Source organism: Vitis riparia, chromosome 12 (assembly GCF_004353265.1).
Source record: "Vitis riparia cultivar Riparia Gloire de Montpellier isolate 1030 chromosome 12, EGFV_Vit.rip_1.0, whole genome shotgun sequence".
Lineage (NCBI taxonomy): Eukaryota > Viridiplantae > Streptophyta > Magnoliopsida > Vitales > Vitaceae > Vitis > Vitis riparia.
The window spans coordinates 4,810,377-4,824,482 of NC_048442.1; the positions used below are offsets into that span (position 1 = coordinate 4,810,377).

At 32.0% G+C, this 14,106-nt stretch overlaps 1 long non-coding RNA gene across 1 annotated transcript; it reads left to right on the top strand.

Annotated features, from left to right (window-relative positions):
• The first annotated feature begins 462 nt into the window (after nucleotides 1–462).
• LOC117926127 lies at nucleotides 463–1,343 on the top strand. The gene is made up of 3 exons (XR_004653062.1): nucleotides 463–738; nucleotides 816–924; nucleotides 1,003–1,343. It is a non-coding gene; the product is annotated as an uncharacterized LOC117926127 (long non-coding RNA).
• Nucleotides 1,344–14,106: the final 12,763 nt, after the last annotated feature.

Sequence of the window (14,106 nt, forward strand, 5' to 3'; positions counted from 1 at the left end):
TCTCCTATAATAAGTAACTTGTCACATTATTTATACTCATGAGCCTCTAATTTTGTTCAATGGACTAATTTATCGATATTTACTACAGGCTTTCAATATGTTTTTCTCATTAGACATTTGGCAGTGATCTTTCTTTCCAATGAATCCCCATGAAAGACAGCAGCCAAGACACATACCCTCAACTCTTTCATTGGTAATTTTCAATGCCTAACATCATCACTTTTCAACTCCCCATGGACAATCACAATAATTCTTACCACCTTTTGCACCCATAAGGCTTGTAACATCTTCACACACTTCTCAACTCTACTCAAGAATTGTACATTAACAAAAGTCGATCTTATGCTTTGTTTGTTTGGTTTAAGATTATTATTATTATTATTTTATTTTTATCACTCTACAAATCAAGAACAAAGATATCAAGAGTGAAGAAAGATTTGAACTCAGGTAGCTCATACTAAAAAAAGTCACTTTTATATTCTCCATGACTCAATTAAGTTACCTTCAAAATGGGAAAGTCTGATTTCTGATTTTCTCTTACATAAGCATGCATGGGTGCATTTTTGTTTAGCTAATTTATGGTTAGAGAAATTTTTTAATTGCTTTGGTCCATTTTCTGAGGGTACAACAGAGGAGACGCTCTTCGTAATCTGCAAATTTCAAGTTGTTCTTACATCATTTTGTAGGTTGTATGAGGTTGAAATGTGTGATATCTTATACCTAACCAGAAAGTGACAGGTATGTTTTCTTTGGGCTTGTACTTTTCGATAACTAAGGCATTTGTTGCTTTAATTTGTAATAAAATTATTTCAAAGGTTGTTGAGGATGGAAGGTGGAGTGAGGAAGATGCTGCTCTTTTAGTGCCTGAGAACTTAACTGGTATTGAACAGGGAGATGGAAAGTAGAAGATGGTGTTTGACTGAGGTTGCTTCTATCTTTCTGGTACTTAATTGGTCAAGTTAGGTCGTGTTTGACTGAGGTTGCTCTGTTTTGGTTTTACAGTCAGCATTTTACCAGAGATGGTGTTTACTGTGCTTCTGCTTGCATAAAGGGAGAGATCAGCAGTTAGCCACATTTGAAAGGCAAGGATACAGGAATATAGCATCTTTGTTATGATTTTACTGCATTTATTTCTTTCCTAATTTTGATTTCATTTTGTTCTTGTTTTGGTTTTTCTTATGTCTTCGGTATACATGGTGTTGCTGTTGGGATGATCACTTAGATCACTGTCATGTACCCTACTCAAAAACAGGATCCTTTTCTTAGAATTGACAATGTTCCTGTTCTTCTCATTGGAGGAAGTCTTGGCTCTCATTGAAGTTCTTAGTTAGAGTACCTAATATGCAAGATATGATCAAATATTACTTGAATTGGAATTTCCAGAACTCTGTTAGTGATGAATTACAGGGATCACACCAGCTTTTTCCTTGTTTCCTTGTCCCGCAATAACTATGTACTTTTGCTTATGGGTCATGAAGAATTAAGCAATTAAAGACAATAGGAGTCATCATCATCACAAGTCACAGCATATAATAAATAAGAAATAGAAACTTAAAGGTGAAAAATGAAATCCATTCACTTATACCCCAAATGATACCGAAACATGCCCCTGACTAGTTATTCACAGACAAAATAAACATGTCTTCTGTTTCAGATATATCAGCCAGCCCTTTGATCATCCCTCATGAGTCACCTTCATTAACTGGTGCTGAGAGCTTCTGCAAAGGCACCTGAAGATGCTGCTGTTTTAGTGCTAGGAACATGATTTGTATTAAACAAGGAGATGGCGGGTATCTACTACCAAAGCTAAGAAACCCGAAATCCTTTTGGTTTTAAAATGAAGTCTTCCTTTCAATTAACCCTTTGTTGATGGATACATACATTTTATGTGCATCTGTCCATGTCTTCGTGATTATTTTCTTTCAGGTGGTTATGACCTTTCCAATTCCAATCACGCTTTAACCCCATCTTCTTGAGTCAGGCACCCCCTCCAATGGAAAACAGATGTCTGACTCAGTAGTCCTTTTCTCTTTATTGTTTGGTGTCATTGTTTCATGCAAAGCTGTGTTTTGCAAATAATGATGAACTATTAGATTGATGGATATCCTTAGATTGATGGATATCCTTTTGGTTGAGATGGTTCAGAGCTTCATGATACAAAAAACTGTTGGGAAACTAGCATCTTATAATAGTCTTGATGTGTGTACGTGCTAGATCTTTAAAGTGGACGAACAAGGGGATTTTCTGGTTGGTGGGATTCAACTTACAACTTAGGGGATTTGTTGCTCTGGAAGGGGTATGTAAAATTTGTTTATCAGTGTTTTTTCTCCCCTTACTTTTCTAGAGACAGATTGGTTCCTCAAATTCAAAATCTTTGTCTGTTGAATGTCTTCTTGTACTTACCAATGATTATGTGGATTTTTAAATATTTTCTTCCTTATAAGGCAGGGACATAGAAGAAGTCAAAGCACCTCTAAATATGTGTTGATCTAGCCAATTTCAGGTCAGTTGTGATTGAAATCTAACTGATCCTTTAAGGATATATCTACTTGCCCTGAACTCCGATCCTTGACAGAAGTTGATGTTCAACATCTTGTTCTTTAATATTAAGATTGGTCTCAAATGTCCTTATACACAAATTAACTTTAAAGTTGTTGCCTATGGTCATAAGACATGGTGCCAGGCAGCATTCCAGGTATAATAAGTGACTTGTCCTCTTGTTATATACTCATGAGCCTCAAATTCTCTTCCATGGACCAATTTATTGATATTCACTGCAGGCTTTCAATTTGATTTTCTCACTAGACATTTGGAAATGATCTTTCTTCCCAATGAAACAGTACCCCATGGCTCTCCCCATGGAAGACAGTGACAAAGACACAGACCATCTTGATATATGAACAATCACAATAGTTCTAACCAACTTTGCACCTAGTAACTCCTAATATCTTCATACACTGCAATAATTTATATCCTAAATGTGCAGCCACTACTATGTACAGGTGTGTTCATTATTTTCTTCTTTCCACCTTATAATTAACTTCATTCTTCTTCATGTCAAACCAATCACATGTTATCAGTCAGATATGTATACCGTTGCCCATGAAAATTAACTGACACCATGGGGCTGCTGCCACCAATATTATAGTAGCTGCCACCACTTTTCTAATAGAAGTCCTTCTGTTTCGTCTGTGACTATGAATTGAATGAATAAAGAAAAGGGATGAAATCAAGAAAAAGAGCGAAGAATTCAAAGAAAAGAATGGTTCGGAACAAAGAAATGGGGAAGAACTAAAGTCGTATGGATTCACAAAGACGCCATGTATAGGAACTAAAAAAGAAATATCGAAATAGTTCTGATGATTCAATAATATTATTACTTCAATTCAGAACCCTAATGAACCTAAAAAAAGGATAAAGGCACTAGTTTAGATCGATCTTAACCGAATGATTATGAATTACCCCCATTTTATTTAATTTAATGAAAATGAAACCCGGTAAGAAGATATCAGTCTGATCAACAGCTCCCATCCACCATAGTGCCATTTCTGCTAATTTTCTTCCTTGAGGGCCATTCCCTGCAACCACCACTCCTCTTGCGGCCAAATAAACAAGATGGGGTACTCTCTCAAACATGGGTGCAGGCTCTTCACCAACATCCTGCTCATAACTGCTTTCATTGCTTGAAGCTTGTTGCTGTTGGAGGCTTCATCACCATCTCTTGAAAATTTTCAACAATTTCTTCAATTCCTGCCTCTTCAGAACGGTCCAGGAGCTCTAAGACTTGTTCGCAACACCTAACTACAATGTTTTCCATATCCACAGGGTTGGCTAGTGCTAGCTCACTCATGAGGATTTGTCTGGCAAACAAGAATGCTGCATTTACATTATTTGAGATTAGCATCCATTAGTGCTTAGAAAATTAAGGAGAAAAAGAATGAACTCCAAAAATGGAAAAATGAGCAAGCAAATATAAGGATGGGTCATTGGAACTTGACTAGGATAAATTTTCCTTTTCTTGGAAAATTCAACTGTTTCAAGGCAGGAGCCCGTTTGTCTCAGTAATGTGGAGAGCTCTAATACCATCAGCTTATATATTCATGGCAGAAGTGTGTCGACAAATATTAACCCGTAAGGAATTTTGTACAACATGGCTTTGACATGTTGAAGATTTTGGTTGAGGCCAAATGATGGAACAGTGTGCCCACAAAATATTTCTCAAGGACCAAGCTAATTACGGTTCTACTTGTTATCCAAATCACTGAAAATATATGGAGAATAAATGTGTATAATAAATATACAAATAAAATGAAGTAGAAAATTGGAACCCACAAATAAGGTTGATCGAGGCTAGAATTTGACTTTATATCTTTTAAGACAAATTTGTCTCATTCAAGTGCTTACAGTTTATAGATAATCATCTCTCAGGATGGATACAACGATCACTTTCTTGTGATAGCAGCGCTCCAAATCATAAAAAAATAGTGAATCACTTGGTAATTTGTATTCTCTTGAATACAAAATATTATTGATTAGACTCAAAGCTAAGGAGGACTTGAATGACAAGAAAGGAGAAAGAGTGAAGAAAATGGATGAATGAATGAATGTCATAAGGGGTCCCTATTTATAAATTTGATGGGGACCTATAGAGAGACCTCTTTAAAATACTACACACATCCTTTGATGGGTTGTGCCTTAAGACACCAAACACGTCCTTTGGAAGAAGACGTGTCTTTTAAATACAAGACACGTCCTTTGAAACAAGTTGTGTCTATTAAGAAACAACATATCTTCTAAAAAAAAAAAAAAAAATCTTAATTTCCATTTACCTATATAAATTCCAACAATGGTTCGTTCTTTGTCACTGTCCTTTTTCCCTTCGTGGCCCTCAAATCCTAAGTACTCTGAATTTATAGATAATCTATAAAGGGCCATCAAATGATGTGGAAAGAATGTGTGTATGTTAAACTATAGATTCAACAAATTGGGCTAACCCTGTGAACGCCTAGCCGCACGAGCAGCCTTCTTGCTTGCACATGGGTTTAATAATGGTTGTGATGTTAATAATAATTTGAATCTTGTTGGAGACTTAGATTTGCGAATGCATCATTTGATTGATTGAAGATATTTTCTTAAGTGACAACCCCAACAGTCAGTAACAAGGATTGATAGGATTTAGGATGACATTGGTCTACAGTCGCCCTAAGCTCCAGTACCTAATAAAAGTTATTGATAAGAGTCTTCCTACCACCACCACTTGCCTTTCATATTTGGCCTTTATTTTCATTTCATATTTGGCCTTTATTTTCATTCATCTCTGGTAGGTGAATATGAGGTCCATATGGGTTGATGTGAATTCCCAAGTCAACAACCAAGTCAATGAAAGAATTTCAATCAATGAAAATGGTGATGACTGAAAATTATTTATTTTAGAAGGCCTTGACCCATATATTGTATGCAAGGTTATGGTCTTTTTATGATTTCAAATAGTATTAAAAATACCCTTTTTTTTTCTTTTTCTTTTTTTCTTATTTTGTCCAAAGCATCACAGCAACATAGGCTTGCTTGGTAATGGTTCTTGAAAATAGCTTTTTATTTTCATAAAGCTTTTTTTGTTAAAAAAAAAAAATATTTTTTTGAGAATTTATTCTAAACATAAGTTTTTATAACAAATTTGAGATGTTTTTAGTTATTTTTTATGCATGCTTGAGTTGTGAGTAACAATCAAAAAGATGTAAAATACTTTGAAAACTTTTGGCATTATAGTACTTTTATGAAAAATAAACCAATAAAACTATTTTTCATATTTTCATTTTCAAATAGAATTTTATCTCTCAAAATAACTTTTGAAAATGTTAGAAAATGTTCGATAATATCTATATATAAAAATTTTTGATGCACTAACAATTTTGTTGTACTTTAATACAAGAATCACAATCTATCTAGAAATTGCATGTGATTGCTTAATAGTCAAGGTTTTGAAAATAGAATCCAATTCGACAATTCAACTTCTTGGACTATTAACTAATCATCCTACCATTGAAAAATTGAACAATCTCATCATTTAAATTGACAGAGAACCACTTGAGCTATCGACCTTGTTCAACAACCAATTTTTCTAAAAGTTTAAACTTTTATGATTTTAATTCAATATGCATATTATGCTTTTAATACCCTCCATCATGTGCAGCTTTGGAGTGATAGACAATTTAGATTACCATTCAACAAGACCTTAGATGTACGATGCCCCCATTTGTTTTCCTCTTTAATGTGAAAGTAGCAGTCGGTTCCATGTTTTACCCTCAGACATTAGAAGTGGCAGCTCCATCTTTTGTTATTATTTTCTCAAACATTGAAAGCAGTGGATCCCAACTATTTGAAAATTCAAAGACACGTCTTTGTTTGGCTTTGGAATTTATGTGTAAAAACATGCTTTTCTAGAAAGAAAAATTAAAAATAGGTTCACCCTGAAACATGGTTTTTTTAATAACACTAATTATTTAAAATGAATATAGTGAATATTCATGTAAATTTTTTTAAAAAATCTTATTCTTTTCTTGACATATAATATATTTTTTAATAATTAAACATTATAATTTACGAACTAATAAAATAAAAATATTAATAAATTTACATTTTATTCTTATCATGATTTAATATAAATATGGTAAAATTTTCAACTGTTTTATTAATAAAAGGATATAGGATTTGTAAGTTCACATATGCATGTCTAACTTTCGTTTACATCCCCTTTCTCTTTCTTTCTTTCTTTCTCCCTTGTATTCATTTCGTGGACCACTGAACTATGATGTTTTGTCAACAATGCAGAAGTCTGGGCTCTACCACGGTGTCTAATAATTCATTCAACCATTGGAAACTTCGCCTGAACCGATCTTTTCTGGTTTGGAGGTTTCATCTTGGGTGTACTTACTTTCTTCCCGCGATTCATCTTTCACTTCCTTTTGCCAAAGAAATAGACATGGATGGGGCTTTGGTTGGAGGTGCTTTTCTCTAAGCTTCTCTCCAAGTTCTATTTCATAGGTTGGCTTCTCGCAAGTTGCTCAACTTCATCACGGGGCACAAGCTCAATCATGCACTCCTCAAGAAGTTGAAGAGAAAACTATTGTCTGTCCATGTCGTGCTCAATGATGCTGAGGTGAAGCAAATTACAAATCCATTAGTCAAAGAGGAATATTATATAAAATATTTCCTAAGTTGATATGTGATTGTAATTAGATTCTTTATAGAATAAGTAAAGCAAATAGGAGTATCTCTCTAAATATTCTAGGCTATGATCAAGTTAAAAAAAGTTATGAGAAGAGAAATGATAGAAGTAAGTTTGCAAAGATTATATATCATGGATAGAGATGTGAAAAGGAGTCAGAGACATTTGATAGAGTAAGAGGACTTACGGTTTAGAGTGTAGATACGAGAAAAAGTGGGAGACACCGGATGGAGTGAAATAGCTCATGATTTAGGATGAAAATACAAAGAGTGGGGAAACGTAAAATATTTTGAAATCCAATAGTCGTAATTGTTTATATCATCTATAATATTTTATATCATATAGTGAAATGTTATCTTGTATCTATGAAGGTAGGCATGATTAATTGAATCACAATAAAATCCTATACACATTTTGTATGTTGCAAACTTTATGTCATTCAATTAATATGTTGCAATATTAAATCTTTTGCTTACGCAACATATAGTTCTTATTTTAATGTACTAGTACTAATCATTTTTTACCTCTGACAAAAGGGATAGTTGATTTAGATGATGGGGACTCTATTGTAAATCCAATAATAGACTGGGATTGCATGTTGAATCATATGAAGAACTTATGCCAGACATCTTTATAGAAATGAGCGAACCTGAGTCCATTTTGCTTTTCAGTTTTGAACAAGGTATGGATCTTCTCATGTTGTAGAGGGGAAACCACCGTCTCCGTATTATCTCTGGCGATGGGAAACGGGAGAGAATGTTTGTCTTATTCAAAAAGATATCTAAAAAATGAACAGATACTTAACCTTATATACTCTCTATGCCTTAGGGGTCATTCCCTTTAAATATTGGGTCATATGTGTCTCAGGCCCATCATCTGAGACACATATAGTATCGGGCTCTACACATGAGGTGACTCATACTTTAGAACAAAAAGAAAACAAATACGCGAATACGAATAACTTAATCATAAACTATATTACATATGTGAGTCCATATTTTAACATTAGATATATCGATAGAGTTACATGTAGTAGCCATGGTTTTGCACATTACATTTTATGCTACAACTACTTCAATCCAATGAGGGAAACCAGATTTGATGCTACAAGTGTTGTCTTAATGAAAAAAGAAAAAAAAAAATGTAGGCCAAACAATTTCTCCAAGAGTTATTATTGATTTCTACTTGGATTACATAACACCCCATGGTCCCTTATTAAATAAAGATATTCAAGCAACTAAAATATACAATTTAATAGTAATTTTACCTTAATGAAAATTTATTTGAAAAAATAACAGGGAAAGGAAAAAGTGGAAACCTGCTATGCAAAATGAATCTTGTTGGAGACTCGGATTTGTTGATGCGTCATTTGTTTGATTGAAGATATTTTCTTAAGCTACAACGCAAGCTGTCAGTAACAAGAATTGATAAGATTCTGAGTAACATTGGTCCACAACTACCCCAAGCTCCGGTACCTAACAAAAGCTATTAATAAGAGTCTTCCTACCATCACCACTTGCCTTCCGTATTTGCCTATACTTTCATTCATACATGGTGGGTGGGTCTAAAGTCCATATGACTTGATGTGAACTACTAAGTCAACAACCAAGTCTACCAAAGAATTTCAACCAATGAAAATGGTGGTGAATGGCCAAATTCCTAATTAAACCTTGAATCCCAAGTTAGATATCCAAATAAAAAGAAATTATTTTTTTAAAAGGCCTTGACCCATGTATTGCATGCAAGGTTATGGTCTTTTCATGATTTCAAATGGTATTGAAAATTACCATTTTTCTTTTTCATTTTGTCCAAAGCATCCACAGTAGCATAGGCTTGCTTCGTAATGATTTTTGAAAATTGTTTTTTATTTTTATAAAACATTTTTTATACAAAATAATTTTTTGAGAATGTATTCTAAAAATAAGTTTTTTTATAATAAATTTGAGATGCTTTTAGTTATTTTTTGTGCATGCTTGAGTTGTGAGTAACAATTGAAAAAATGTAAATTCAATGTTGGAAATTGAATCTACTAAAAATTTTGATGTTTGCCACCGGTTCTAATTATTTGTTGGAAATTCAATGTTGTACTTCAAACTTTAAGCTTTGTTATGATTTTTCAAATAAGAATCTACTTAAATTATAATTTCAAATCTGGTAAGGGACAAGTTTTAGCTCTTTATCTATTCTTTTTATTTTTTCTTTTAATTTATTTAATTATTTAATTACCACTTGGTGCTCTTTGCTTTTATCTTCCCTTTTTTGAAAAAAAAAAAATTATTTAATGTCCACTGATTTATAATGTTTGTTAAACAAATCCACCACAATAATGAAATCCAAAGTTCAATAATTCATTAATACACTGCTATAGTGCACATGCATAAACACCTTTGTTATACAAAATGTCCTTCCAAATAACCAACAAACTACTCTTTGTAACACTTCTACCTAATATTTCTAGGAAAATTCTACGGTGCTACTTCGGTACCTACCGAAAAAACATTTTTGGCCATTGGATGAAGGTGGTTCGATCCAGACCGTCCAACTGGCTTATGTATTTAAAAAAGAAAAAAAGAAAAAAAAGAAATAAGTTACGGGTTGCCGGTAAACTTGTAATAAGAGTGTTGTTCTTCTCTGAAACTAGTATGACCTCTTCCCTATGGTTTTGTGTGTTGTTCTTGGATAATGTTTAGGGGTTTTGGTGAATTTTTTGTTTGTTTGCTTGTTCGTTTTTGTTGATGGGTATTTTCTCTTTCTTCCTTGAGTGTGGGTTTTGGCTGAGTTGATCTGGATCTGTATTCTTTGTAGCTGCATTTTCTTGCTGTTTTAGGGGTTTTGTGGGCTGGGTTTTCTTGGGAAACCTTTGGTGTGGAAAAATGAGGGAAGTAAACACATTGTGGAGAAAAATATGGGATGCTTGCAGAGATGAGAGTTTGATCTGGTTTTGCTGGTGGTGTGGAGGTTTTAACAAGTTGGGTTTGTGGGGAAGTTCCCATACCAGGAAATGAGTCACCTTTCAACTGATTTTTGCTTGCAATTCATGGTTTCATAGTCTTCACATTTTAGTCTCGTTTTCCTTCTCATCTTTGTCACTGATTTACTGTATTATTAAATGTTCTCTCTTTGATGGCAATGAACTTTCTTATTTTGACTTACTTTTTGTTGGAACGAGTCCATCAAGATCTATTTTTCCATTTGGTTTACTATTCATGATGCTGATTGTGTTTGTTCTTTTTTTATTTTTTGTTTTATTTGATTCTTGCAGAGATTTGGTGGGTTGGGTTTCTGAAAAAGAAAAACTCTTTCTAGTGTAGTGGGAAGGGGAAAAAAATAGGATTTTGATCAGACTTTGGAAATGGAATTTCAAAATTGGGGGAAATTTAGGGGTTTCTCAACTCATACTGGGTGTTGCTGGTTGGATTTTATTTGATGGGTTTGTGTTGACAGGTTTGGATCTAACTGTGGATGGGTTTTGGTTCTTGCAGGAATTTGGAGAGTCTGGTCACCGTAAAAAATACATTAAATTTGTGTACAAGAAAAAATGGCTAGGATTTTCATGGTTATCTGTGCTCTGGTGCTTTTCTGCTCTTCATTAACATTTTAAAATATTTTAAAACACATGCACTTCACAATAAAAATAATTATTTCTTAAAATGACCTTTTACATGTGAGGTTAATAACACCATTTGACAATTTTATTTTATTTTTTTACCGTGAGAATTGAGATCAATAAAATAAGAAATTTTAAAATTTTAAAATATAATTAAAAAAACTTTAAAGCTAAAAATATAAAAATAAAATTTTAACTTTCACTTTACTAAATTACACAAGTAAAAAATATAGATTCGAGAAAGAATTAAAAATACAATAAGAGTTAATATTTTTTTAAGTTTTTTGGTTTTAATTATATTTAATTTTTAAGTATTTTAGTTTTAATTGTATTTAAAATTCCTTATTTGATTGTTGATGTCAATTAACATAAATTTTATAGGTGGGTGGATTTATATAATGTTGGACATAAAATGATTATTAATTAGAAAATTAGAAAGATTTTATTTATCACTTGAGGATTTTGGAGAATTTTTTTCAAAATGATTTGCAAATCATAGTATATAATAAAAAAAATTATAATATATTTATTTGTAAGATACTTTTATCAAATTAAAATGATACATTATATTTTTTATAATTTTATTTAATATTATCAAGTAAAAGAGTATTTTAAGAAATAATTATCCGACTTATGAAAAATGACATATATTTATAAATAAATGAAGATAAAAGTAATTTATAAAAATTGAGATTCTTTTTTTTTTTATATTTTTTAAATTGGTAAATTAAAATCCATTTTTTCCAAAATAAATTTTATAATTTACAACCAAGTTTGTACCCCATCTTACAATGTTCGTACCCTCCCTTAGAATGTTCGTACCCTCCCCTAGAAAGTTCATACCCTCTCTTATAAAATTCGTATCCTCTCTTACAAAGTTCGTACCCTGTTTTAGAAAGTTCGTACATTGTCTTAGAAAGTTCGTATTCTCTCTTAAAAAGTTCGTACCCTCTTTTACAAAGTTCGTACGATATCTTACAAAGTTTGTACATTCTCTTGGAAAGTTGGTACCCTCTCTTAGAAAGTTCATACCCTCTTTTAGAAAGTTCGTTCCCTCTCTTACAAAGTTCGTACCCTCTCTTACAAAGTTCGTACCCTCTCTTACAAAGTTTGTACCATCTCTTAGAAAGTTCATACCCTCTCTTATAAAGTTCGTACCCTCTCTTACAAAGTTTGTACCATCTCTTAGAAAGTTCGTACCATGTCCTAAAAAGTTTGTACTATCTCTTAAAAAGTTCGTACATTGTCTTAGAAAGTTCATACCCTCTCTTAGAAAGCTTGTACGCTGTCTTAGAAAGTTCGTACCCTGTCTTACAAAGTTCGTATCATGTCTTACAAAGTTCGTACCCTGTTTTACAAAATTCGTACCATCTCTTAGAAAGTTCGTACCCTCTCTTAGAAAGTTTGTACCTTATCTTAGAAAGTTCATACCTTGTCTTAGAAAGTTTGTATGCTCTCTTAGAAAGTTTGTACGCTCTCTTAGAAAGTTCATACTATCTCTTAGAAAGTTCGTACAATCTCTTAGAAAGTTCATACACTCTCTTAGAAAGTTCGTACTTTGTCTTAGAAAGTTCGTACCCTATCTTATAAAGTTCGTACCCACTCTTAGATAGTTCGTATCATTTCTTAGAAAGTTCGTACCCACTCTTAGATAGTTCGTACCATCTCTTAGAAAGTTCGTACCCTGTCTTAAAAAGTTCGTACCCTCTCTTAGAAAGTTCGTACCCTCTCTTAGAAAGTTCGTACCCTCTCTTAGAAAGTTCGTACCCATTCTTAGAAAGTTCGTACACTCTCTTAGAAAGTTCGTACCATCTCTTAGAAAGTTCGTACCTTATCTTAGAAACTTCGTACCCACTCTTAGAAAGTTCGTACCATCTCTTAGAAAGTTCGTACCCTGTCTTAGGAAGTTCGTACCATCTCTTAGAAAGTTCGTACCCACTCTTAGAAAGTTCGTACCATCTATTAGAAAGTTCGTACCCTATCTTAGAAAGTTCATACCCTCTCTTAGAAAGTTCGTACCCTCTCTTAAAAAGTTCGTACCCTGTCTTAGAAAGTTCGTACCCACTCTTAGAAAGTTCGTACCCTCTCTTATAAAGTTCGTACCCTCTATTAAAAGTTCGTACCCTCTCTTAGAAAGTTCGTACCTTCTCTTACAAAATATTGATGACAATTTCATAACAAATTACTAAATGCTCTCAATTTGATTAAAAATAACTCATAAAAAAATTAAAAAATCTAGATATTATAAATCATTACATATTTAAATGTTATTTAACATGACATTTCTATCTACAATAGTTATATGTAAATGGAAAAAAAAAATCAAATGTTACCTTTTAACACTTGTAATCACTTGACATCCTTCAAGACATATAAAGCTTCATCTTCAAATTTAATTTATGAACAAAAAAAAAAAAATTATATAAAAATATTAATAACAATTTGATAACAAAATTTTATAATAAAATTATAAAAAATTCTAAAATCGTTATTTAACATCACATTTCTTCCTACAACAATTATATTTGGATAAAAAAAATATCAAATATTACATTTGACAGTTGTAATCACTTGAAATCCTTCATCTTCTTCATATAATACAAATTTTAAATTTTCTCTCTCAAAAAGTTTTAAACTTGATCTTGAAATTTGATTCATCAAAATACATCTTATATATTTTGTAATTTGGTAGTTGAAATTATTTAATTTTCATATTAAATTACTATCCTTTTTTTTATATATGAATAATGAGAGTATAAGAGTAGTAGGTAAGATTTTTTTTTTTTAGATAGAGTTAGGTAATGCATTAAATAACAAATTATATTTCATATTTTAATAATAAATTATAAAAAAAGTTGTAATATTTAGATATATATGAAATGCATGTGATTATTTCTTACCAACAAGTCATTTTTACCGGTTTGATAAGTTTTTATGAATTTTTTAATGATATATATTTTACACATGTCATATTTTTATTGGGGGTCAAATGTGGGTAGGTACCCCAAAATGAAGAGTAGGTACCATAGAACAACCCATATTTCTATCATAAATGTTTTTATTAAGAATCAAAATTAATATTTTGAATTTAAATATACATATATATGGAGAGAGTATCTTGAAAGTATTTTTAATTAAAAAAAATAATTAAAAAATGTTTATCAAATATGAATCTAAAAATCACTTTAAATGGTTTTTTGAGTTTTGAGTAAAAATAATGTATTTGAAAAAAAAATCCCAAACTAAACCTCCAAACAAAATAATTCTTAAATTA